Source organism: Salvelinus fontinalis, chromosome 6, assembly GCF_029448725.1.
Source record: "Salvelinus fontinalis isolate EN_2023a chromosome 6, ASM2944872v1, whole genome shotgun sequence".
Classification (NCBI taxonomy): Eukaryota; Metazoa; Chordata; class Actinopteri; order Salmoniformes; family Salmonidae; genus Salvelinus; species Salvelinus fontinalis.
The window spans coordinates 21,427,544-21,454,851 of NC_074670.1; the positions used below are offsets into that span (position 1 = coordinate 21,427,544).

Sequence of the window (27,308 nt, forward strand, 5' to 3'; positions counted from 1 at the left end):
CATGGTGAGGACAGATTTGTAAGTAATTAGAAAAAGCCTATGTCCCATGTTTCAGGTCCTCCAGCTGAAGGGTACAGCAGAAGCTGAAGGGTACAGCAGGTCCGGAGCAGGGATGACCACTCCCTGTCTCTGAAGTTCTCTCAAGACGTCCAGGAGACCTCCAGCTCCCGGGTCTTCCCCTGAGCCAGCCTCCTCCAACACTCCACCTCAGACTGCTGCTCAGCCTCCACCACCAGCCGAGTCTGACCTATCACCTTCAGGATGGCATCGTAGGCATATGTGTTATTCAGTGTTCGTTCTGTGGGTGTGTGTATTTACCTGCAGCAGCTCTTTCTTCCTCTCTCTGGGTGTGTGTGTGTGTGTGTTCACCTGCTGGAGCTCTTTCTCCCTCTGAGTGTGTCGTAGCTCCATGCTGTGGATCTTTCTCTCCAGGCTAGTGAAGTGTCGGAGCTCTGGGCTGTGGCACTCCTTGGCCTGCTTCAGCTCCTCCAACAGCCTTGTCAGCTAAACAGAGCGTTAAAGAGATGAAGCAAGCATTAATGTTGAGCTTTCTCCAGGAAATACAGTCCGGTCTGAATAATAAAGCAATGCTCTGCCTTCTTAACAACAGTATCAACAAGGCAGATCCTACAGGCCCTAGTTTTGTCGCACCTTGACTACTGTTCAGTCGTGTGGTCAGGTGCAACCAAAAAGGACTTAGGAAAATTGCAATTGGTTCAGAACAGGGCATCACGGCTGCCCCTTGGATGTACACAGAGAGCTAATATTAATAATATGCATGTCAATCTCTCCTGGCTCAAAGTGGTGGAGAGATTGACTTCATCACTGCTTGTATTTATGAGAGGTATTGACATGTTGAATGCACCGAGCTGTATGTCTAAACTACTGGCACACAGCTCAGACACCCATGCATACCCCACAAGACAAGCCACAAGAGGTCTCTTCACAGTCCCCAGGTCCAGAACAGACTATGGGAGGCACACAGTACTACATAGAGCCATGACTGCATGGAACTCTATTCCACATCAAGTAACTGACGCAAGCAGTAAAATTAGATTTAAAAAAACAGATAAATAAAACACCTTATGGAACAGCGGGGACTGTGAAGCAACACAAACATTGGCAGACAAGCATACACACACACACGATAACATACACATGGATTTAGTACTGTAGATATGTGGTAGTGGTGGAGTAGGGACCTGAGGGCACACAGTGTGTTGTGAAATCTGTGAATATATTGTATTGTTTGAAAATTGTATTAACTGCCTTAATTTTGCTGAACACCAGGAATAGTAGCTGCTGCTTTGGCAGAATCTAACGGGGATCCGTAATAAATACAAAATACCTTGTGTTGTTTCCTTGCTATGACACTTCAAGTACTAGTGTGTTGATGAAGTTGTGAATGTGTGACAGGACAATAAATGTTATCGGAGTCACAAGTACCTGGTTCTGTAGGGTGTCCTCCCTCAGCATGGACACAGCCAGAGCATCCTTGGTCCCCTGCAGTTCCTTCACCTGGTCACGTAAATGCTGCACCATGATCTGATGGTTCATAAAAACACACAAACCTGTTGATACGTTATACCTGGAACACCACCACCACCAATAACTTTCAGTTCACATGTGATTGGTCCATTGTGAGCCTTTACCTCCTGCGTGGTTACCTGATTGGTCAGTTTGGCCACTTTAGAGGAGGAGTGGGCGAGGGCGTGGCCGGTAAGCAGGCGCTCCAGCTCCCTCTGATGGTCAGCCCTGAGAGAGGACACCTGCTCTGCTGAATGCTGCTGTACCCTGCAGGACAGGTAGATACACCACCATGAATCATCTAGCATCCTCTAACCCAGCGCCTCAGAGGGGTGACTACGATGTTAGCTAGATTTACTCAGGGTTTTCTAAAACTAGCCAGCTTCAGCTAGCTTCACATTCTAGTTCAGGCTTCATCCATGGCGGTGGATATTGCTTGTCCGCCTGCCGCCAACTCTAGCAGGCTTGTAACTGTGTGCATATCGCACGTGGCTAGCCAAACGCTGAACTATTCATTGAGACAATGCTGAAACATCAATCAATGGGCGAGTCAGTGCCACATTTTTCATTTACGCAGAGATCAAAATGAAAGAAAGGTTCTTACAAATTCATCAAGATATGGTGTAAAACAGGGTTTCAGAAGGGTGCTACTAATTACCCCAAACAGGTACCCAAAACAACACAAAACAACCCAAAACCACCACAAACTGGCAGCCAAAACAACCCAAAACCACCTAAATGATCAGTTTAGGTTCACGTTTTGGTGTCAATAATGGCTTGGTCGACTGTGTATTTTAGTGACGCTGATTAGATTTCATATGGTGATGTCATGAAACAGCCAGGCCAAGCTGCTACTAAACCTCTGCTGCCCTTCCCCATTTAAAACAATACAGCATGAGACAACTGGTTTCATATTCACTATGACCTACAAACAGTAACACGCACTCACTTTCCCGTTGAACTCGTCATCTTTTTCTCAAATCCACAGGACATAAAAAAAAGGTAAGATGGATATAGATTGAGACATGACATGTAGTATTTTCATATTTTAGTATTGGCTTTTCATATTAATTTGAAAATCCTGTTCTTCTCGGAAGATTTTGCACAAAAACAAGCATCTCTCTAAAATGTCAACAGAGCACATACCAAGTTTTTTATTTTCAAAGCCTTTTAATTCATCTTGTGTAATGCTAATTTCGCGATCCACGGAAACAATTATCCTCCTTCAATGAGATAACCTGTGATTAGTATGTAGAGCAGTGTGTCCTGTCTGTTGACGCATGCAGATGTTGGTACAAGGTGCTGCCAACACCAGATGGCCAGGGACGCTGTCTGTGTTCCGAAGAGCAACCTATTCCCTTTAATGTGCACTGCTTTTGACCAGAGCTGTTTTAGGCACTTTTGGATTGTTTTGGGTACTTTTGGGGTGATTAATAGGACCCTTTTAGAAGTGTCTTCTTTATTTTATTATTTATCATTAATGCAGACTTTGGTGTGCTTATCAATGCATGAGCACCTTTCCCCCACTCCTATTGATAAAACGGGCTTCTTTGCATGTTCAAGCCCGTCTCAAAATACAACACTGCCCCTTTAAGGCTCTCCTGGACGCATCACCGGGGGCAGGACACCTACAGTACCCGATGTCACAGGAAGGCCAAAAAGATCATCAAGGACATCAACCACCCGAGCCACTGCCTGTACACCCCGCTACCATCCAGAAGGTGAGGTCAGTACAGGTGCATCAAAGCTGAGACCGAGAGACTGAAATACAGCTTCTATTTCAAGGCAACCAGACTGTTAAACAGCCGTCACTAACACAGAGAGGCTGCTGCCTACATACAGACTTGAAATCATTGGCCACTTTAATAAATGGAACACTAGTCACTTTAATAATAATGTTTACATATCTTGCATTACTCATCTCATATGTATATACTGAATTTTATACCATCTATTGCATCTTGCATATGCCCCTCGGTCATTGCTCATCCATACATTTATATGTATATATTCTTATTCCATCCCTTTAGATTTGTGTGTATTAGGTAGATGTTGTGGAATTGTTAGATTACTTGTTTATATTGCGACACTGTCGGAACTAGAAGCACAAGAATTTCAGCAGGTAGCCTGGTGGTTAGAACGTTGGACTAGTAACCGAAAGGTTGCAAGATCGAATCCCCGAGCTGACAAGGTTAAAATATGTTGTTCTGCCCCTGAACAAGGCGGTTCACCCACTGTTCCTAGGCCGTCATTGAAAATAAAAATGTGTTCTTAACTGACTTGTCTAGTTAAATAAAGGTAAAATAAATGTTAAAAAATTTGCTAATCATGTCTATGTGACCAATGACATCTGCTAACCATGTGTATGTGACCAATGACATCTGCTAACCATGTGTAAGTGACTAATGACATCTGCTAACCATGTGTATGTGACCAATGACATCTGCTAACCATGTGTAAGTGACCAATGACATCTGCTAACCATGTGTATGTGACCAATGACATCTGCTAACCATGTGTAAGTGACCAATGACATCTGCTAACCATGTGTATGTGACCAATGACATCTGCTAACCATGTGTAAGTGACCAATGACATCTGCTAACCATGTGTATGTGACCAATGACATCTGCTAACCATGTGTATGTGACCAATGACATCTGCTAACCATGTGTATGTGACCAATGACATCTGCTAACCATGTGTAAGTGACCAATGACATCTGCTAACCATGTGTATGTGACCAATGACATCTGCTAACCATGTGTAAGTGACCTATGACATCTGCTAACCATGTGTATGTGACCAATGACATCTGCTAACCATGTGTAAGTGACCTATGACATCTGCTAACCATGTGTATGTGACCAATGACTTCTGCTAACCATGTGTAAGTGACCAATGACATCTGCTAACCATGTGTAAGTGACCAATGACATCTGCTAACCATGTGTAAGTGACCTATGACATCTGCTAACCATGTGTAAGTGACCAATGACATCTGCTAACCATGTGTAAGTGACCAATGACATCTGCTAACCATAAGTATGTGACCAATGACATCTGCTAACCATGTGTAAGTGACCAATGACACCTGCTAACCATGTGTATGTGACCAATGACACCTGCTAACCATGTGTAAGTGACCAATGACATCTGCTAACCATGTGTATGTGACCAATGACATCTGCTAACCATGTGTATGTGACCAATGACATCTGCTAACCATGTGTATGTGACCAATGACATCTGCTAACCATGTGTAAGTGACCAATGACATCTGCTAACCATGTGTAAGTGACCAATGACATCTGCTAACCATGTGTATGTGACCAATGACATCTGCTAACCATGTGTATGTGACCAATGACATCTGCTAACCATGTGTATGTGACCAATGACATCTGCTAACCATGTGTAAGTGACCAATGACATCTGCTAACCATGTGTATGTGACCAATGACATCTGCTAACCATGTGTAAGTGACCAATGACATCTGCTAACCATGTGTATGTGACCAATGACATCTGCTAACCATGTGTAAGTGACCAATGACATCTGCTAACCATGTGTATGTGACCAATGACATCTGCTAATCATGTGTAAGTGACCAATGACATCTGCTAACCATGTGTAAGTGACCAATGGCATCTGCTAACCATGTGTATGTGACCAATGGCATCTGCTAACCATGTGTAAGTGACCAATGACATCTGCTAACCATGTGTAAGTGACCAATGACATCTGCTAACCACGTGTAAGTGACCAATGGCATCTGCTAACCATGTGTAAGTGACCAATGACATCTGCTAACCATGTGTAAGTGACCAATGGCATCTGCTAACCATGTGTAAGTGACCAATGACATCTGCTAACCATGTGTAAGTGACCAATGACATCTGCTAACCATGTGTAAGTGACCAATGACATCTGCTAACCATGTGTAAGTGATTTGGAGGACAGTTGGCCACTCTTGGTAGTCTATAAAATATTGCAACATTACAATTACAACCAAATTATTTTAATGTATTTATAAAATAAGGCCCTTCAGGTCTCGAAATTAAGGGCTTCCCATCGCTCCTGGGACGAAAAAAAATGTCTTCAAAACAGACTCTGGGACAATAGATCCAAAATAAATACAACAGCTACACATACAATTTAAAAAGCAATGAGGCTGATGAAACAGATCAGAACGTTTAGCTTAAACCGTTGATAACGTTTCATTTCTTCATATTATAAACACAACAATAATCTACGTAGGAATATTCCAGTATGTCTGTATGGAGGAAACTGTGTTTTTAAACAAAGACTTATAGAAGTTCTATCATTGAACAATGTTCTACCAATGAGTCAGGCACCTCTATAACCACTGAACTACTGGAGTCATTTGTACTGAAAGGTTTTATTGTGGGACTAAATAAAGCATTCAAAATAAGTGTGTGTGTGAGCTGTGTGTGTGTGTCTACATGCCTGCGCAGCTCGGCCTGGCCTTGTGCGGCTGCAGCCTGCAGTACCACTCTCTCCTTGTCCTCTGCAGCTCCAGCTGCTCCAGACGCAGCCTTAACCCCTCGCTCCCCTGCAGCACCTCTGAGATGTGGCTCCCAGAGAACGCTGTGGGCTGGTAGTCCTTCTCATCCTGAGTGGGAGGGAAGGTTGCGGTCTCTCCCACCGTGCCTCCCCTCTCACCTGGGGTAGCCACCACCACCATGGGTCCTTTGGATCCGGCCGCCTGCCGTCTGGCCCCCCCAGGCCCAACACAGCATGGTCTTCCTCTCCCTCTGGAGTCTCTCCACGGTGCGGCTCAGTTCCTGGACGCTGTGGGTCTTGTCTGACAGCTCCTGGTTGAGTCTCTCTATCCAGACCTCCAGGGCCGTCTCTGCTTGGTGCTGGTGGTGGGACGAGCTGTGTTGGGGGGCTATCTCTGGCTCGGTGGTAGACTGATTTAATTTATTTAAATAAAATACACATGCTCCAGATAACATTACATACATTTAAAACAATTATTCAGGATTAATTATTTAGACTTATTTCCTCTTAGGTGGGCTAAATAGACAAGAAGGCAGGTAGACAAGAGAGAGGTAAGCCTACCTGTGCCTGTTGTGTGAGCTGCTCCTGTAGGGAGTGGACCTCAGCCTGTAGGGTTCTCTCTCTACTCTGATGGTTCTCCTTCAGGAGCTGCTCCAGATCACTGATCTGCTGCTCATACTGGAGCTAAAACCACACACACACATTGTAAATTAGTCTACTTTTATATTTAGCGGAGGTATTTCCATTTCCATTGAATCCATTGAATTTATTGATCTCACAACACATTTCCTGAGAAAAAGCTTATTTTTTCCCCCCATGTGCAGTGTTGGTCTAATGAAACATTACATTAAGACTAATGACATCACACATTTGGAAAGAATAACAAATATTTTACAGAGGATGAATCACTGACATCCCCAAGGTCTCCACCGTGAGTGTCGGACAGAACTGTCAATTCAAGTGATGTGTTGTACAAGGCTGTTGGAACTTGCCCTCTGACCCCTCTAAAAAGACACAAAGAGAACTGGGGGAACAGCGAGGACTCATCACCCTGTTCTTATCTTTCCTTTGTGTGAGAGAGGACTTTCAGAGTGTTTTGTGTTGAGGATGAACATCTTCAGGTAGTTCTAAGACCCAGTTTGAAGCGGTTGTGTTTACAGCAAGGCCATGTACGTCGGAGTAAGTCGCTGTAAGTATGTGTAGTGTGCTAATTGGTACAGGACTGAGGCCTAGTGACAGGGAATGGTAACACAGGGTTGTATGAGTACATAACAGTGCCACTCAGCTGAGAGTATGAACAGACCTTAATCCGCTGGTACTGCTGTTCCATGGCTCGGAGGCTGCGATTGGCCTCGTCGTCACGGCTCTCTAGCTCCGCCTCCAGCCTCTGGATGTGCCGCTCCAATAGGGCCCTGGTCTGAGAGGGCGGGGAGCTCGTGGCCCCTCCATCCTCATCCACTGCAGGTGCGTTGGCTGCAGCGTAGATGAGCGCTGGGAGGGAGTTCGGGTTACTCTGTCTGAGAATCTTCTCCATCTCCTTCACCTGGGAGAGAGAACAGAAATATGGCATGAGTCATGAGAGAAAGGAGAGGTATGCCGCTATTCAGGGATACATGCGCGCACACATGCACAGGAAATATTTCTCAACTGACTCACCTGTCGTTCTAGGTCCTGTATCCTCTTAGCGTCTCCAGCTCGCTCTTTAGTCTTACTCTGATTGGCTCTCTTCCCCACCTCCATCTTCAGCTTTTCCACCTGATTGGAGCAACAAACGTTTCATTCTAAATACTGACCTACAGGAAATGACAGTAATACAATACACACTCTCAAATAAGGTTGAGTTGGTCCTACTTACTCTGTGCTTTGGGTCCTACCTACTCTATGCTTTGGGTCCTACCTGCTCTGTGCATTTGGGTCCTACCTACTCTGTGTGTTTGGGTCCTACCTGCTCTGTGCTTTGGGTCCTACCTGCTCTGTGCTTTGGGTCCTACCTGCTCTGTGCTTTGGGTCCTACCTACCTTGTGCGTTTGGGTCCTACCTGCTCTGTGCTTTGGGTTCTACCTGCTCTGGGCTTTGGGTCCTACCTGCTCTGTGCTTTGGGTCCTACCTGCTCTGTGCATTTGGGTCCTACCTGCTCTGTGCTTTGGGTTCTACCTGCTCTGTGCTTTGGGTCCTACCTGCTCTGTGCTTTGGGTCCTACCTGCTCTGAGATTTGGGTCCTACCTACTCTGTGCGTTTGGGTCCTACCTGCTCTGTGCTTTGGGTTCTACCTGCTCTGTGCTTTGGGTCCTACCTGCTCTGTGATTTGGGTCCTACCTGCTCTGTGCTTTGGGTCCTACCTGCTCTGTGCTTTGGGTCCTACCTGCTCTGTGCATTTGGGTCCTACCTACTCTGTGCGTTTGGGTCCTACCTGCTCTGTGCTTTGGGTCCTACCTGCTCTGTGCTTTGGGTCCTACCTGCTCTGTGCTTTGGGTCCTACCTACTCTGTGCTTTGGGTCCTACCTGCTCTGTGCTTTGGGTTCTACCTGCTCTGTGCTTTGGGTCCTACCTGCTCTGTGCTTTGGGTCCTACCTGCTCTGTGCATTTGGGTCCTACCTACTCTGTGCGTTTGGGTCCTACCTGCTCTGTGCTTTGGGTTCTACCTGCTCTGTGCTTTGGGTCCTACCTGCTCTGTGCTTTGGGTCCTACCTGCTCTGAGCTTTGGGTCCTACCTACTCTGTGCGTTTGGGTCCTACCTGCTCTGTGCTTTGGGTTCTACCTGCTCTGTGCTTTGGGTCCTACCTGCTCTGTGCGTTTGGGTCCTACCTGCTCTGTGCGTTTGGGTCCTACCTGCTCTGTGCGTTTGGGTCCTACCTGCTCTGTGCGTTTGGGTCCTACCTGCTCTGTGCGTTTGGGTCCTACCTGCTCTGAGCTTTGGGTCCTACCTGCTCGGTGCTTTGGGTCCAACCTGCTCTGTGCTTTGGGTCCTACCTGCTCTGTGTGTTTGGGTCCTACCTGCTCTGTGCTTTGGGTCCTACCTGCTCTGTGCTTTGGGTCCTACCTGCTCTGTGCTTTGGGTCCTACCTGCTCTGTGCTTTGGGTCCTACCTGCTCTGTGCATTTGGGTCCTACCTGCTCTGTGCATTTGGGTCCTACCTGCTCTGTGCGTTTGGGTCCTACCTGCTCTGTGCGTTTGGGTCCTACCTGCTATGTGCGTTTGTGTGTGTCTGCGGTGGCAGCCCTCAGTCTGGCAGAGTCTCTGTCCAGCAGCTCCTGGTTCTCAGCATACCACTGGAGCCTCTTCTTCAGCACACACACCTCCTCCTTATGCCTGTCCTCTGCCACCTGCAGCTCAAAGCTTTTATCCCCTGGCAGAGATAAGGACAATACAGACCACAGCATGTCAGAGCTCCACTTGACTGTCAACCACAACAATGGGATGTTTTAACGGAGGTTTAAAACACACGTCTGTAAAAGTCACTGGATTTGCAACAGGGAACATTGTCCTTTGGGAGTAGAAACAAGAGGTTTGATTCCACAGTCAAGCCTCCATGTCTCTCACACACTAACCTGAGGTGTAGACGACCTGCGCTTTGGCCAGGTCTCTCTCTTTCCTCATCATTTGAAGGTCCACCTCCAGGGCCTGTTTCTCCTGCTTCAGCCTGTGGGTCTCCTCCACCAGTCTCTCTCCAGTCCTCTGCACACACGCACACACCCACATGCACACGGTCGAAGGTGAGACTGGTCCTTCCCTTTTAAGATGAGTTGATTGTTTCATCTACAAACCAACATCCAGGCCTTCCTTTTAGAGATGGTTGTGTGACATGACTCTGAACACTCTCCTGTGCTGCCTGCATCTGGCCCAGCAGCTGTGTGATGCGCGAGTTCCTCGGCGAGTTGCTAATCTGCTCCCGGGGCATAAATCAGCTCCAGTGTTAACATTCAATGACGTGGATAGGTACGTGTCTGTGCATATGTATGAGTCAACTCACTTGGTACGGGTCAGTTTGTTTAGCAGTCTCTGGTTCTCTATGAACATGGCCTCTTCATTGAGTTTACTCTGAGCTTGAAGAGCCTTCATCTGCAGGTACAACTTCTCATTCTCCTGTTACCCACACACACCGCAAGGAGAGAGAGAGAATCACATTGTCTCAACTATAGGCCATCTGGGTAAATTAGTTCCATCAGAAATACCTGTTCTATGCATTTAACCTACATTTAATCAAACGTGAAAGGAATATGACCAGAAGCTGTGAGACGAGGGAATGCATTCAGCGTGCCTAAATAAGAACGGCTACAGTTCCACCTTGGTGGTGTGTGTACTGTAGCCACTCTGATTCTAGAAGCTCGGCTGTAGGCTCTGTAATTATGAAAGGTTCTGACAGTGTTGCTAAGCTGCTCACAATCTGGAGGAAAAAAGGCTAACTGTGCTGCCTGCTACAAACCCACACCCCCTCCTGGAATTAAGTCAGTGAACAGAGGAATTCCATTACCCTGAACAGTGGCCTGTATATATAACCTCCGCAGTCGCAGAGACTCCGGGTAATTGGGATGGACTCAAAGCCAATAAGTCACCACCAGCCTGGCGCTGAACAAATGCAGTACAATTAAGTCTTGTTTCCTTAAAACAGACTGGAAGAGAAAAGACCAAGAGAGACGGCCAAACAATCACAGAGTAGACAGAGACAAATAGACATGTGTACGGACCTGCTTGTATCCCTGGACGATGGTCTCCTGTTCCTTCACCTCTTTCTCTATCAGTCTGAGTTTGTCCTCAGTGAGGGGGTCCAAGGGCCCGTCCAGACCGAGACCCAACCGGCCCTTCTTCCTGCTGTTGGCCTCCTCTGTACTGTGCAGCTGAAACACAAGGGACAAGACTCACAAGTACACATCACAAATAACACACAAGTGATGTATGCATCTACTACAGTTTTGAGTTCACAAAATACAGTTTGAGCTAATTTAACTGTTCTTCAGTGAATGGCAGAGATATCTTAGATAACATGCTATTGTTTAATGGAATATTTTATTTTGCTCCTGTGTCAGCTGGGTCCTTCACAACTGCTTTATTCAATAGCTTGAATAACAGTATTACAAAATTCAGACACACAAAGCAGCTAAATAAAATGAGCAGTGCCATAGCAACAGGAGTGCTGACGTAGGGGTTTTAAACTGTTCCGACAGTCATGGAGAACATGTTCTTTTCTGTTACAATAGAAGGATGTAGGAAGACACAGGTGGTCAAACATTTGGATCTATACTCTTTAGAGACATGACTGTCCCTGTGAATGTAAGTGTGTGTGTGTGTGTGTCTCCCTCTACCTTGCTCTGCAGGAGGTAGTTCTCCTGTCTCAGTGAGCTGAGCTCTGTGTCATGCTGCAGCAGTAGCTCTTCCTCTCTGGTGTGGAGCTCTCTCCCCCTCGGGGCTAGCTGCAGTCTCAGCCTGGACACTAGGGGGCTCTCCTCCCTGGGTTCACTCTGACAGACAGAGGGGTAACACATGGTTAGAGTCTTTATAATGGATAGTTGCTAGCACTTCAACGTGTATTGAAGGCCATAATATTGGCATAACTGTTAATAACACAAACAAAATTAGGCACCAATAATGCAAAAATGTTTGACTGCTATAGTCATCAAGGTACAGACACACACGATACCAGGGATGCAAACTGCTGAGGGCCCAAAAAGGTGCACTGAAACATGCACTGAAACATGCACTGAAACATGCAAAACATCCCTGCTAGGGGGAAATGCAGGTTTTAACTAATTAAACAACAATGAATATGATCTGCATGATCAGCCTCTGTGTGTAAAATAAAAAGTGGTTAATGTGAACCTAACTCACAGCTAAAAAATGTTAAGAAAGCAATCCAATGTTATTTGTTGCCTAGACTACTGCAAATGACACTCAAGTCTTGAGAAAAAAACAATACACTAATATTGCAGTTAGCCATGACAACCTTTATAATAGAAGGCTTGTGACCACACACATAAATATTGCACTTAGAAAAAAAACATCTTAAAGTAGAATGAAACAAACAGCCATTCTATTTTTGCTCTATTATACTGGCCACTACAGACATTGATCAAGTGCACAAGGCTACATGTGTGCAAACATAACGTTCAGAGTAAAAAAATATGTAATGCCCCCTCACACACACACACACACACACACACACACACACACACACACACACACACACACACACACACACACACACACACACACACACACACACACACACACACACACACACACACACACACACACACACACACACACACGTGTTACTGTCAAGTTAAACACAACAAAAACAATATCTTTGGGCTACACTGCACATTATTACATTGTACACGTTCTGCCTGTGGACATCTGTTCTACAATGTGCCAGTAAAGTGAGAAAGAGGGAAAGTATGTGGTGTTCCTTTCACCTCTATAGTGGCATCCAGTTTAAGCCAGGCCCAGCTCCAGCTTTACTTGATCCCTGAATCCACTTGTTTAACAAGCAATGCCTCATTTTCACCTAATTCTCTCATTCTAAAAATGTACAACATACTGTAGAGGGAAACATTAGTTAACAGATAGTGGTTAGTTCGTTAGCTAGTTAACATTTCACACAGATTGCCAGGGTCCAGTAAGCAACTAATGCGTTATAACTTGAACGGCAAGGAGCGGTATACCAGTTAATAGTACAGTGAATTGGTTAGGTTACTAATGTTAGCTCATCTGATGTTGTAATGTTAGCTAGCTAATGTTAGCTATCTGACTTTATCAGAAAGATAATTTTCACACCATTAACTAAATGATTTGATCAGATAAGTTGGCTAATGTTGCTCAATATTTCTCTGTCTAGCTAACGAAGAATTCGATCCAGCTAACAAGATACTTAACAATGCTAATACTTGTTCCACCACACTTTCTCCCTTGCCTCAAACTTTCAAAGTTTGAGGTTGAATGTGTGTGGGTGTATGTGTGTATCCCACAACTGTTGCGAAGGAAGAAGTAAAAGATGTTAGGGACTATAGAGGATGATTCACAGCAATATGTAATAAAAATCGAGGTGAGGGCGATGGAAATGCATTTGGCAATGGATCTGCTTCGGTTCGGTGGATGGTGCTGTGTGCACTTTTCGAAGGATGGATCCCAGTCGCTCCGGGGCTGTGCGATGCGGGGGGTCGGGGGTGGTCTGCCGGGCATTGGGATGACAACCCAACTCGAGATGGGGGCTTTTGGCGGGTGGAATAGTGGGGACCAATTGGAGGTTTGCTTAGTGGAGATGCAAATGTCATGGTACAACTATATAGACACTCAATCATTATGTTACTTTTTAATAGGACGTTTACAAACATATATTTTGATAAAAATAATTGAAAGGTGTGTCTCATTATGGTAAGTGGTGAAATAAGTATAGCCAGTTACAATTGTAATGGCTTAGCAGATAATAAGAAAAGACGATCAGTATTTACCTGGCTAAAAGAGAAGGATTATAATATCTACTGTTTACAGGAAACCCATTCGACAGTTTTAGATGAAGTTTTGTGGAAAAAGAACTGGGGGGGCACAATATATTTCTCCCATGGGCAAAGAAATTCAAAAGGGGTGATGGTTTTAATTAATAATAACTTTGATCCAAATGTGCAACTTGTCCAAACAGATCCTCAAGGTAGATGGATTATTTTAAATATGTTATTGGACAATAAACATATATGGCTTATTAACCTATACGGTCCGAATAATGATGATCCAAGCTTCTTTGACAATATATATAAGAATGTATCAACTCTACAAGCAACACTAGACTCTATTATTATAGTGGGAGATTTTAATACGGTCTTAAATACCTCTATGGACCGGAAAGGAAATCACACTACAAACTATCACCCTCAGACACTTAAGGAAATCAGGAATGTCATGGATGTATTGGAATTAGTGGATATATGGAGACTTAAATACCCTGACCTAGTGAGATATACATGGCGGAGGCTTAATCAAGCTAGTCGCCTTGACTACTTTCTTATATCATTCTCTCTGGCACCAAAAGTTAAAAAGTGTTTGATAGGGGACAGAATGCGGTCGGACCATCACATAATTGGCATATATATTACTCTTACAGAATTTCCACGTGGGCGAGGATATTGGAAATTTAATCAAAGCCTACTAGATGATAAATTGTTTAGAACTAGGACAGAAGAATTTATAACTGACTTTTTTAGACATAACATAGGTACAGCAGATCCCCATATTGTATGGGACACTTTTAAGTGTGCCTTTAGAGGCCATGCAATTCAGTACTCATCTATAAAACAAAAGCAATTTCGATCAAAAGAGTCCATATTAACAAAGGAAATTGAAGGACTAACAGTACAGTTAGATAACAATAAAAACGGTACCATAGAGGCACAGAATAAGTTAGAGGAAAAACAAAAAGAAATGGAGGAACTTATTCAAGAAAGATCCAGTGTAATATATTACAAAAATAAAGCGAACTGGATGGAATATGGGGAAAAATGCACCAAATTCTTTTTCAATCGTCAATATAGAAATGCTACCAAAAAAAACGTATTAAAACTTGTTACAAATGATGGAGTCACGCATGATTCACCAAATGATATTTTGAAAGAGGAAGTAAAGTACTTTAAGAATATATTTTCGTTTCAGGCTCCTCCATCTCCACTAACTGAAACTAATTGTATGGATTTTTTCCCTAATAATAATGTAAAATTAACATCTGTACAGAAAGACTCATGTGAAGGCCTAATTACAGAGGAGGAACTACTTGATGCAATTGGAGCCTTTAAGAATGGGAAAACTCCAGGACTGGATGGCATACCAGTGGAAGTATACAAACATTTTTTTGATATACTCAAAGGACCATTATTAGCTTGTTTTAACCACTCCTATATAAATGATAGATTATCAGACACGCAACAAGAAGGTGTGATATCATTATTACTGAAACAGGACCCAAGTGGTATATATAAAGATCCAGTCCATTTTAAAAATTGGAGACCTCTTACACTTCAGTGTTGTGATGCAAAAATCCTAGCAAAATGCTTGGCGCGTAGAATAAAAAAAGTTTTGTCAGATATTATTCATCCTAATCAGACAGGTTTTTTACATGGACGATACATTGGAGATAATATAAGGCAAGTACTGGAAACAATGGAACACTATGAAATATCGGGGACACCAGGCCTGGTTTTCATAGCTGATTTTGAAAAGGCTTTTGATAAAGTACGACTGGAGTTTATATATAAATGCCTAGAATATTTCAATTTTGGGGAATCTCTTATAAAATGGGTAAAAATTATGTATAGTAACCCTAGGTGTAAAATAGTAAATAATGGCTACATCTCAGAACGTTTTAAACTATCTAGAGGAGTAAAACAAGGTTGTCCACTATCGGCATATCTATTTATTATTGCCATCGAAATGTTAGCTGTTAAAATTAGATCAAACATTAATATTAAGGGATTAGAAATCCAGGGCCTAAAAACTAAGGTGTCATTGTACGCTGATGATTCATGTTTTCTTTTAAAACCACAACTAGAAACTCTCCACGGCCTCTTAGAGGATCTAGATACATTTGCTATCCTCTCTGGATTAAAACCAAATTATGATAAATGTACCATATTACGTATTGGATCACTAAAAAATACACATTTTACATTGCCATGTAGTTTACCAATTAAATGGTCTGACGGTGATGTGGACATACTCGGTATACAAATCCCAAAAGAAAGAAATGATCTCACTCCAATAAATTTTTATAGAAAGTTAGCAAAAATAGATAAGATCTTGCTACCATGGAAAGGAAAATACCTGTCTATTTGTGGGAAAATCACCCTGATTAACTCTTTAATCATATCACAGTTTACCTATTTGCTTATGGTTTTGCCTACACCTAGTGACCTGCTTTTTAAATTATATGAACAAAAAATATTCAATTTTATTTGGAACGGCAAGCCAGATAAAATTAAAAGGGCCTATTTATATAACGAATATGAATTCGGAGGGCAGAAATTATTAAATATTAAAGCATTAGACCTCTCACTAAAGGCATCAGTCATACAAAAGTTATACTTAAATCCAAACTGGTTCTCTAGTAGATTGGTACGAATGTCTCATCCTATGTTCAAGAAGGGCATTTTTCCCTTTATTCAGATTACACCTGCTCACTTTCGGTTGCTTGAAAAGGAAATAATTTCCAAAATATCTTTATTTTTTAAACAAGCCTTAGAAAGTTGGTTGCAATTTCAGTTTAATCCACCTGAAAGGACGGAACAAATAGTACAACAAATCTTGTGGTTAAATTCAAATATAGTAATTGATAAAAAAAATGTATTTATCGAAAAAATGTTTAAAAAAGGTATAATTTTTGTGAATGATATCATGAATAGGACTGGTGGAGTAATGTCACACATGCAGCTAACACAGACATATGGAAATGTCTGCTCTACCCAAAATTACAACCAATTAATTGCGGCATTACCACAAAAATGGAAGAGGCAGGTGGAAGGGGATAAAAGTAAGGAACTTGTATGTCGGCCTTATATTAAAGAACATAAATGGTTAAAGAAAAGTGTGATAAATAAAAACATATACCAATTTCATTTAAGGACCAAAAAACTTACAGCTGTGCCATATAAATTGCAAAATAGTTGGGAAGAGATTTTCGATGTACCCATTCCATGGCACATGGTTTATGAATTGATACGCAAAACAACGCCGGATTCAAAACTTCGAATTTTTCAATTTAAATTATTGTACAAAATTCTTGCAACTAATAGAATGTTATATATATGGGGGATACAATCTTCCCAGCTCTGTAGATTCTGCTGTGAGGAGGCAGAGTCATTAGACCATTTATTTTGGTATTGTCCGCATGTAGCTCGTTTTTGGTCACAGGTACAGGAATGGTTGAAGAATTGCAACATTTGCGTAGAACTAACGCTACAGATAGCAATACTGGGGGATTTGAAAAGCCATAGTCAATCAATCAATAATATAATAATTATTTTAGCAAAAATGTTTATTTTTAATTTACAATCCGTGGAAGCTATGAGAATAGGAAGATTCAAATCTTTTGTGAAGCATCACAGCACAGTTGAAAAATATATGGCAAATAAAAATCCGAAATGGATGATGTTGGAAGATAGATGGGAAAGGTTGAGTGGAGCTGAAGGGTGGGACTAATAACAAGATAAACAATGTAGGGCATACGGGATCTGTGAAATGTGTATAGGTGCGGAGCTATTGTGAAATAGCACAGTTACAAGTGGAAATCAAACTGGATGGACAACAGAAATAGAGGAAGGACTAAGAACAAACAAGAGAGAACTATTATAAAGTAGACTGTGTCTGTAAAATGTGTATAAGATGTATAAATTGAAGGTAAAAACAGAAATGTTTATCAGTTTACTCCAATTGGGGGATCGGTGGTAGGGTTTGCGGGGAATAATAATAAAGGTATACTCTTTAAAAAAAGTATGTATGTCTATGTAGGTATGTGTATGTATATATGTGTATATGTATGCATACGTGAATGGATATATATATTTACCCCAAAAAATAGGGGGGATTGGAAATGATGCAGACAATTACATTGGAAGCAACATTCTTTCCGCAATATTATGCTGATCCAAACCCTCCCCAAAAAAAAAAAAAAAAAAAAAAAAAATGATACAGTTGAAGTCCGAAGTTTACATACACTTAGGTTGAAGTCATTAAAACTCGTTTTTCAACCACTCCACAAATTTCTTGTTAATAACTTCTCTAGGATATGTGGGACGCTACCGTCCCACTTGGCCAATAGCCAGGGAAAATGTAAAGCACCAAATTTTAAAAAATGATATAAAATCAAACTTTCATTAAATCACACGTGTAAGATACCAAATTAAAGCTACACTCGTTGTGAATCGAGCCACCATGTCAGATTTCAAAAAGGCTTTTCGGCGAAAGCATAAGATGCTATTATCTGATGATAGCACAACAGTAAACAAAGAGAGTGTAGCATATTTCAACCCTGCAGGCACGACACAAAACACAGAAATAAAATATAAATCCTGCCTTACCTTTGACGAGATTATTTTGTTGGCACTCAAATATGTCCCATAAACATCACAAATGGTCCTTTTGTTCGATTAATTCCATCCATATATATCCAAATTGTCCATTTATTTGGCGCGGTTGATCCAGAAAAAAACAGCTTCCAATTTGCGCAAAGTCACTACAAAAAAAAAACAAAAACAAAAAAAAGTCACTACAAAATATCTCAAAAATTACCTCTAAACTTTGCCAAAACATTTCAAATTACTTTTAGAATACAACTTATGGTATTTGTAAACATTAATAATCGATCAAATTGAAGACGGGTCTATCTGTTTTCAATACAGGAGATCAACAAACTAACGGCAACTCTCAAACAGTACACATGACTTTACACTGTTTCCAGGTGGCCTCACTTCTTCATTGAACAAAGGAATGACCTCAACCTATTTCCAAAGAGTGGTGACATCCAGTGGAAGCGGTAGGAACTGAAAACAGGGTGATTAGAAATCCAGTATTCCAATGAAAACTCATTGAACAGACAGTGACTTAAAAAATTAAAAATATTAATGGTTAGTCCTCGGGGTTTTGCCTGCTACATAAGTTCTGTTATACTTACAGACATGATTCAAACAGTTTTAGAAACATCAGAGTGTTTTCTATCCAAATCTACTAATAATATGCATATCTTATATTCTGGGGATGAGTAGAAGGAAGTTGAAATTGGGCACGCTATTTATCCAATAGTGAATTTGCTGCCCCCTATCCTAGAGAACTTTTAACAAACTATAGTTTTAGCAAGTCGGTTAGGACATCTACTTTGTGCATGACACAAGTATTTTTCCAACAATTGTTCACAGACAGATTATTTCATTTATAATTCACTGTATCACAATTCCAGTGGGTCAGAAGTTTACATACACTAAGTTGACTGTGCTTTTAAACAGCTTGGAAAAAAAATAAATTAAAAATAAATAAAATAAATTAAAAAGAAAAAGAAATTCAAAATATCAGTTGTTTTTCGGTTACAGCTCTATAAGTCGCTTCATCACCTTCTAACCCCTGTCTCCATGGTCAGGCTTCTCACCTAAAGTTTACCTCTTCGATATCGTTCATCGGATCTACACGAATCATGTAGGTCACTTAATTTGGACAAAAGGGCGAATTTTGCCGAAAGGTGACTAATTTGCATCCCTGAGACTACATAAGATCCAAACTAAAATCAGTCCATCAGACTTATGATAGAGCAAGGAGCAATCAGCTGGGTTGGACAACTCAACAAAGTAGAAGTCACACCCCGATCATTTGACCAGGTGAATGGAGAAAAAGTCATACTTATCTGAAAAGAAATTGCAGCACACTGATGAAGGAACTTGATGCACCACAGACTGAAAAACTACTCCAGTATGTTGACTTACTTTCCTCTCTGATGGACACTCAGTCTCCTGAGTCTGGCTGGCTTCCTGTTGACCTTTGGTTTCCCAGGAGACCCGTGTGACTGGTATCCTGGCGACCTCTCGTCTTCATCTGATGTTGCTGCTGGAGGAAGGCAGCAAAGGACTGAACCCCCGCCACCAGCTCACTGCTCACCCTCAGACCACAGTCTGGACCTAAAGAACATCCACACATCAACATGTAGCCAACATTAAGGCAGCGAAGGACTGACACCCACCATCAGACCACCACAGGCTGGACCTGGTAGGAGTACAACCACATAGCAACATTAGTCTGAATCAGGAGTACAACCACACAGCAACATGTGGTAAATGTTAGTGTTATGAATTATACTGTACTACTGTTATGTGCTATACTACTTAGATATAGTTCTAACTCTGATACAACTAGAGGTCGACCGATTAATCGGAATGGCCGATTAATTAGGGCCAATTTCAAGTTTTCAAAACAATCGGTAATCTGCATTTTAGGAAACCGATCACGGCCGATTACATTGCACTCCACAAGGAGACTGCGTGGCAGGCTGACTACCTGTTATGCGAGTGCAGCAAGGAGCCAAGGTAAGGTGCTAGCTAGCATTAAACTTATCTTATAAAAAAACAATCAATCTTAACATAATCACTAGTTAACTACACATGATTGCCTGTTAATTTATCATTTAATCATAGCCTACTTCGCCAAACGGGTGATTTAACAAGCGCATTTGCGAAAAAAGTACTGTTGTTGCACCAATGTGGGCCTAACCATAAACATCAATGCCTTTCTTAAAATCAATACACAAGTATATATTTTTAAACTTGCATATTTAGTTAATGTTGCCTGCTAACATTAATTTGTTTTAACTAGGGAAATTGTGTTCTGTGCAACAGAGTCACGGTATATGCAGTAGTTTAGGCCGCCTGGCTCGTTGCGAACTGTGTGAAGACTATTTCTTCCTAACAAAGACAGCCAACTTCGCCAAACGGGGGATGATTTAACAAAAGCGCATTTGCGAAAAAAGCCCAATCGTTGAACGAATGTACCTAACCATAAACATCAATGCCTTTCTTAAAATCAATACACAGAAGTATATTTTTTAAACGTGCATATTTAGTTAAAAGAAATCCAGGTGAGCAGGCAATATTAAACTAGGGAAATTGTGTCACTTCTCTTGCGTTCATTGCACGCAGAGTCAGGGTATATGCACCAGTTTGGGCCGCCTGGCTCGTTGCGAACTAATTTGCCAGAACTTTACGTAATTATGACATAACATTGAAAGTTGTGCAATGTAACAGGAATATTTAGGAACGGTTCCGTATTTCACTGAAAGAATGAATGTTTTGTTTTCTAAATGATAGTTTCCGGATTTTACCATATTAATGACCTAAGACTTGTATTTCTGTGTGTTATTATGTTATAATTAAGTCTATGATTTGATATTTGATAGAGCAGTCTGACTGAGCGGTGGTAGGCAGCAGCAGGCTCGTAAGCATTCGTTCAAACAGCACTTTCGTGCGTTTGCCAGCAGCTCTTCGCTGTGCTTCAAGCATTGAGCTGTTTATGACTTCAAGCCTATCAACTCCCGAGATTAGGCTGGTGTAACTGATGTGAAATGGCTAGGTAGATAGCGGGGTGCGCGCTAATAGCGTTTCAATCGGTGACGTCACTTGCTCTGAGACCTTGAAGTAGTTGTTCCCCTTGTTCTGCAAGGGCAGCGGCTTTTGTAGAGCGATGGGTAACGATGCTTCGAGGGTGGCTGTTGTCGATGTGTCCCTGGTTCGAGCCCAGGTAGGGTCGAGGAGAGGGATGGAAGCTATACTGTTACACTGGCAATACTAAAGTGCCTATAAGAACATCCAATAGTCAAAGGTATATGAAATACAAATGGTATAGAGAGAAATAGTCCTATAATTCCTATAATAACTACAACCTAAATCTTCTTACCTGGGAATATTGAAGACTCATGTTAAAAGGAACCACCAGCTTTCATATGTTCTCATGTTCAGAGCAAGGAACTTAAACGTTAGCTTTTTTACATGGCACATATTGCACTTTTACTTTCTTCTCCAACACTTGGTTTTTGCATTATTTAAACCAAATTGAACATGTTTCATTATTTATTTGAGGCTAAATTGATTTTATTGATGTATTATATTAAGTTAAAATAAAAGTGTTCATTCAGTATTGTTGTAATTGTCATTATTACAAATAAATAATAATAATAATAAATAAAATAAAATAAAAATAATACAAATAATAATACAAAAAATGATTAAAAATAAAAAAATAAAAAATGACAAAAAATAAATAAACACAAAAATAAATAAATAAAATATATATAAGAAAATACAAATAAAATTGTCCGATTAACTGTTATCGGCTTTTTTTGTTCATCCAATAATCGGTATCGGCGTTGAAAAGTCATACTCGGTCGACCTCTAGATACAACAGATATTTTTTTAAGCACACTTACACTACACTTACTAGCTTTGGTTGTCAATGTGTGAGGAGTTATTTTTCTCCTACCTTTATCTCTCTCTCTGAGAGGAGGGGGCTGAGGCTCTGGTATGTTGTCTGGCTAAGATGCTTCCTCTGGGTTAGAGGAGAGGAACTTGGCTGCAGCTCCAGGTCTGGTAGGACAAGATTTCCTAGCTTCCGAGGTCCTGGTGGCCACAGCTGACGGTTTACTCTCCAAGTCTACCTCTGCCAGGGGTAACATAAGTCTTCCTCAAAGAGAATGTGAAGGGACCAGCTACCGTAGAGCGTCCAGGAACCTCTGCGAAATATGATATTGTCAATATACAAATCATTGCCATGTCACCGTCTACATTGTAAATGATAATCACCTTTGATGCAAAACAAATCAAATGTTATTGGTCACATACACACATTTAGCAGATGTTATTGCGGGTCTAGTGAAATTATTGTGTTCCTAACAGTGCAGTAGTAACCAACAATTCACAACAATACACACATCTAGAGGTAAAATAATGGAATTAAGAAATATATAAATATTAGAATGAGCCATGTCGGAGCAATGGCTATGTAATGTGGAAACAGTTCAGGTAGGCGTGAAAGCCTGAATCAGTGTGGTTATTTATGGTAGGGTTTAGTGCTTATTAACAAGGGCTCCATTCCCGTCCCTTACCTGCTGGCTTTTCTTGTTGCTGAGTTGAGTGGAGGTCAGTTCAGGGGAGGAGCTGTCCTGATCCTGTGACATCAGCTTCTGTACCTCCTCTCCGATGCTTCTGGGATGGGGCCTGGGGAGGCCAGAGGAGTGTCTGGCTCTGCTGAGCGTCTTGGGCATGACTCATGGGATCTATGGATTAAGGACTGGCCAGTCTTCTCTGGGCTGAGCTGGGTCCCACTGTGAACATACAGCTCATGTTAACGTTTTCCCACTCCATTTTGTACATTCCAGACAGTGTCTGTTGTTCATCCCTACTACAGTCATGTGACAGACAGCTGTAGACTCACCTAGCAGGCTGCAGAGTGGAGCCTCTGGTGTCGTCCATGCTGTCTGGTCGGATGGGACGCATCAGCTCCTCTGCAGTGGGCAGCTCTGAGAAAACACATCGAAGTCAATCAATCAGTCATGAATCAATCAGAAGTTCAAGTCCATTTGTAACACCTCAACACAATCTTACAACTTCAAATGTACCATCTTGTCAGAATAAGGATGGACATGTGTGAATCTGCAGTTAGTTTTGATTGAAAACCATAGTCTATTTACTTGACAGGTTCACCACAGACATATCAGTGGTGGAGGCTGACCAACCTGACTCTGTGGTGGAGACTGGTGCTAGTAGTGTTCCTCTGGAGAGCTCAGGTACAGAGGGAGAGACAGGAACAGGACTGCTCTTCCTCCTCCTCTCCCTCCTGACTGGCGATGAAGGGTGGTGATGATGGTCTGAGTCCTCCAGAAAGCCCCATCTCACTGGCCCCACTCTGGCCATACGACTGTGCTACACAGCCGACACAGGAACACCACCAGGTTCACCATCATCCGCCACCACCAAACTGACACAGATGGTCCAAAGTCATCTCTGTTTTCACTATGTTTAGATAGCTACATCCAGTAGAACCTGACTGACAGCCTGTCTAGTCTGGTCTCACCTGCTAGTGCCTTCTCTATGGACTCCTCCGCTCCCTAGTTCATCCCTGGTTCCTCCCTGGTGTCACTGTCCGCTCCAGCGGGCAGGAGTTCAACGGTCGAGTCCAGAGAATCATGGAGGGAGACTTACACCAGGAAATTATGTGATCAGGACAAATAGAATATTGATTTTAGTGGTAGGTCAGTTTCAATATTGTATCAATAGAAGATGGTATCATAAAAGCACAAAATGATTCATCAGGATAAATCACATGCCTGTGAAACAGGGGTAGTGTTAGAGGAACCAGAGACACTGTATATACATACTGTGTCCACAACCCACACAAGTGTTTGTAAGACTATGGGTTTAATAATAATTAGACAAAGACTCAGCTTATGCAAAAGGTTCGTACAGTTTATTCACGAGAACGTTCTGAAGTCCATAATACAAAGACATCCATTTTATAACTGACTCCCTACTTACGCACATACTTCCACACAAACAGTAGATATCCTACGCACATACATACACACAAACAGTAGGTGAGTTCTCACCACTGTTTATCACTACCAAGCCGACAGTTCCATTCCCCCGAGATTAGAGGAACCTTGAAAAGGACTCCCTGTCCTATCATAACTTTCTCAGAGTTTTAGCCAGGTTGGGTCAAACACAGTTGAATTGTTCTCGATATTTTCTTAGACACACACACACACACACACACACACCTCTAACAAACATTATTGGACTTACGTTTAGTACTTGAATCATTCATTATACATGCTGCATAAACTAATAATCACTAATTAGTTATGTTTCAGGGTGGGATTCTTTAATCATTACCTTTAAGCATATAACTCCCTTATCAGATAGTCAATACCAAAATGATACCATAGCAAAAAAAGAAGGCGTATTAGCCAGTCACAGAAAACTGAACTGGATAAGCAATAAGATGAAGCAAAAGAGTGTGTGCATGTATTGAGTTATTGAGCTTGTTTGGGCTGATTTCATGGGGCTACAGATGAAAAACAATCAGTTTCCATTCCATTTGAGATGTATTTTATTGTACTGATCAACATTTGCATTTCTTTTAGAAAAGTGTGGGCTGTTCGAGGCTCTATGGAACGGCATTTGGGTCTTTGCGTGTCAAAAAAGTTGACGTGTATCTTTTCGACACGCAAAGACCCAAGGGGCTTTCCATAATGCTTGAGCAAAAATGATCTTAACTGACTGAGAGAGACGGAGGGGTGGGAGAGACGACGTGAATGAATAACGTTTTTGGGGAGAACCAGCTTTGAAGCCAGCAATATCTTCATATCACAAACAAGGTACTAGGGTAGTGAATTGATGTTAGCTTCAGCTGTAAGCTAGCAAGGCAAGTTAGCCTACAAAAGGTATCTTCTTGCATTGTAAAGTGTTCTAGCCTGTAATAGACATTGTTTTGCTAACAGTAATTAACAGTTAAATAATGCAACAAAGCATGTCAATGTTAAGTGTTAACTTCTGTGCAGCGATTCCTCAGGACAGGCTAGCAATGAGTAAGAGGAGCAGGCAAAGTGCCCTCGCGCTACAAGGGAACATCGGCTGATTGAAAGAGGATCAAGTCTGTATCTATCAGTAGATGACGTGACACACATTTGACAGAAGTACCGATAGTAACAAGAATTCTAGTACTGAAACGCTTTTCTATGTTCTAGTGTCGAAAGAGTACCGACGTTTGGTATATCGTGCAGCACTAACACAAACACTAAAGACCTCCCAATCCCCCTTTCCCCAAAACACATGGAAATATTGTGCCTTCCTGTATTATACTTATTCTAAAATGTTAATTCTATTCTACTAAGCCATCTACTTTAGGTTCGTATTCATTAATTTTATTATTGTTGTTGCATTGTCGAGAAGGTAACTGCAAGGAAACATTTTGTTGGATGGTGTAAACCATGTATATGCAGTACATAGGGCTAATAAAACTTGAAAACACATACTCGTGCTGACTTAAAAACCCACTCTGACCCAGAAAAGAAAAATGGACATTGGTTTATAATACCTTTGGTGAGCATGGCAGGCCTTCTAGGCTTCTGAAAGAAAGAGAGAGAACATAACGAGATGAGCAAAACAAAAGAGCCATGTAGTCCGTCGCCCACCACATATTCAGCCAATCACAGACAAGACCATTAAAGATCCCTTCTTCTCACTCTACCTCTTGAGAGAGAGCTGGGATAACTGCTGAATGCCTTATTGCCTTTATAAACTGTGTCTTTTTAACCCAGAGTGATTAGCACGTGAGCAGCACGAACAACTCCTGCTTACAACTCATCATGGGGCAATTCTACATGACGCAATTACAATCAACTTTCGGTTTAAACCTCTGGTTCAAATCACTTCCTTACAAAGCGTTATTAGAACTAAATGACTACATTTTCAAACCAGACTCGCATAAAACCTAGTCTCACCCAATTTCTCAGCTCCTCAATGACCTCATCTTTGAAGTGCTCATCCTCACTTTAGTGGTTGGAGGCTGCAGCAGGCACAGACAGAATGACAGATTCACTGACGAGCTGCAATCATACAGATGAGGTATGTGCAAGTACTTGTCTAACAGAGTGCCACTGTAAATGACAACAGACATCGGTTCAGATAGGATTTGTTTCCTTTCAAATACCTTAACTGCAATTGATTGAGCTTTCCGTTGGTTCAGTTGCAACAGGCATCATCAGCTAATGCGCAAACCACTCCCAACTTCAAAGTATTTGAAAGAAAACAAAACCTATTGAACCAAGCAGGGTCTGGAGTAGTGTGAGCATAGACATCCTATTAAATTAAATTATAATTCCTAATTCTATAATTGCATCATCTGTCCTACCTGGGGAGAGTCTGTCAGACTCCATAGCTTTCTCCTCCTCTCTCTGATCGACCCCCGCCACAGCTGCCTCTGATTTCCTGGAGAAACAGCAGAACAAGTGTCATTCACAGATCACACGCTGGGAGTGACAGTAATGACCTTACCCAGCCACTGTCTGCAACACTGAGGGTCTCCTTGGGACAATCCTAGCAGTGGCTTCAAAAGGCAGCTACAGCTAGGCCTGGGGCGACTCGGAGTGTCATGCTCCAGAATAAAGATGCCCCTAGTTACAAATCTAGGATCAGCTTGTCGTCACAAAATCCTAACCTTAACCACTCGAAAGTGGAAATGCAAAATCGACCTGAGACCATTGTGTAGAGACAACATCCCCCTTAGCTCCGCGGAGTGTCATAGATACCCAAGGGTGGTAGCTGTGGTGGAGGCGCTGGTGGAATGCAGATCTTTGTTGAGTCTGGAGTAGTCTACGGTGGAGGACGCACCTCCCTCCAGGTGGCCTTCATCTCTTCCTCCTCCAGGCTGTCCATGCCCAGACCAAGACCAACTGCAGCGGTCTGACCTGGTCCGGACGCCATCACAGAGTCTGGGTAGACACAATCACAGACAGACACAGACAGACATCTTTCAACCATTGCTTTTTTCAGACAGTTTAAAGTAAAATAGTTTAAATGTGGCACGTACAGCTGCTTTCATGTCACTACCCTGATGTCAGGTTAGCAATGGATTGAGCTAGATCTGGTGACATCATATAGAGTAGCTATCCATCTCACCAGAGCAGACACCCTCAGGCTGCAGACTGTCTTTGCTGAAGATGACAGGCTCTGCCCCCCCCCCTCCTCCT

At 42.1% G+C, this 27,308-nt stretch overlaps 1 pseudogene; it reads right to left on the reverse strand.

Moving 5' to 3' along the window:
- Positions 1-51: 51 nt before the first annotated feature.
- Positions 52-27,308, reverse strand: LOC129857334 (centrosomal protein of 162 kDa-like; annotated as a pseudogene).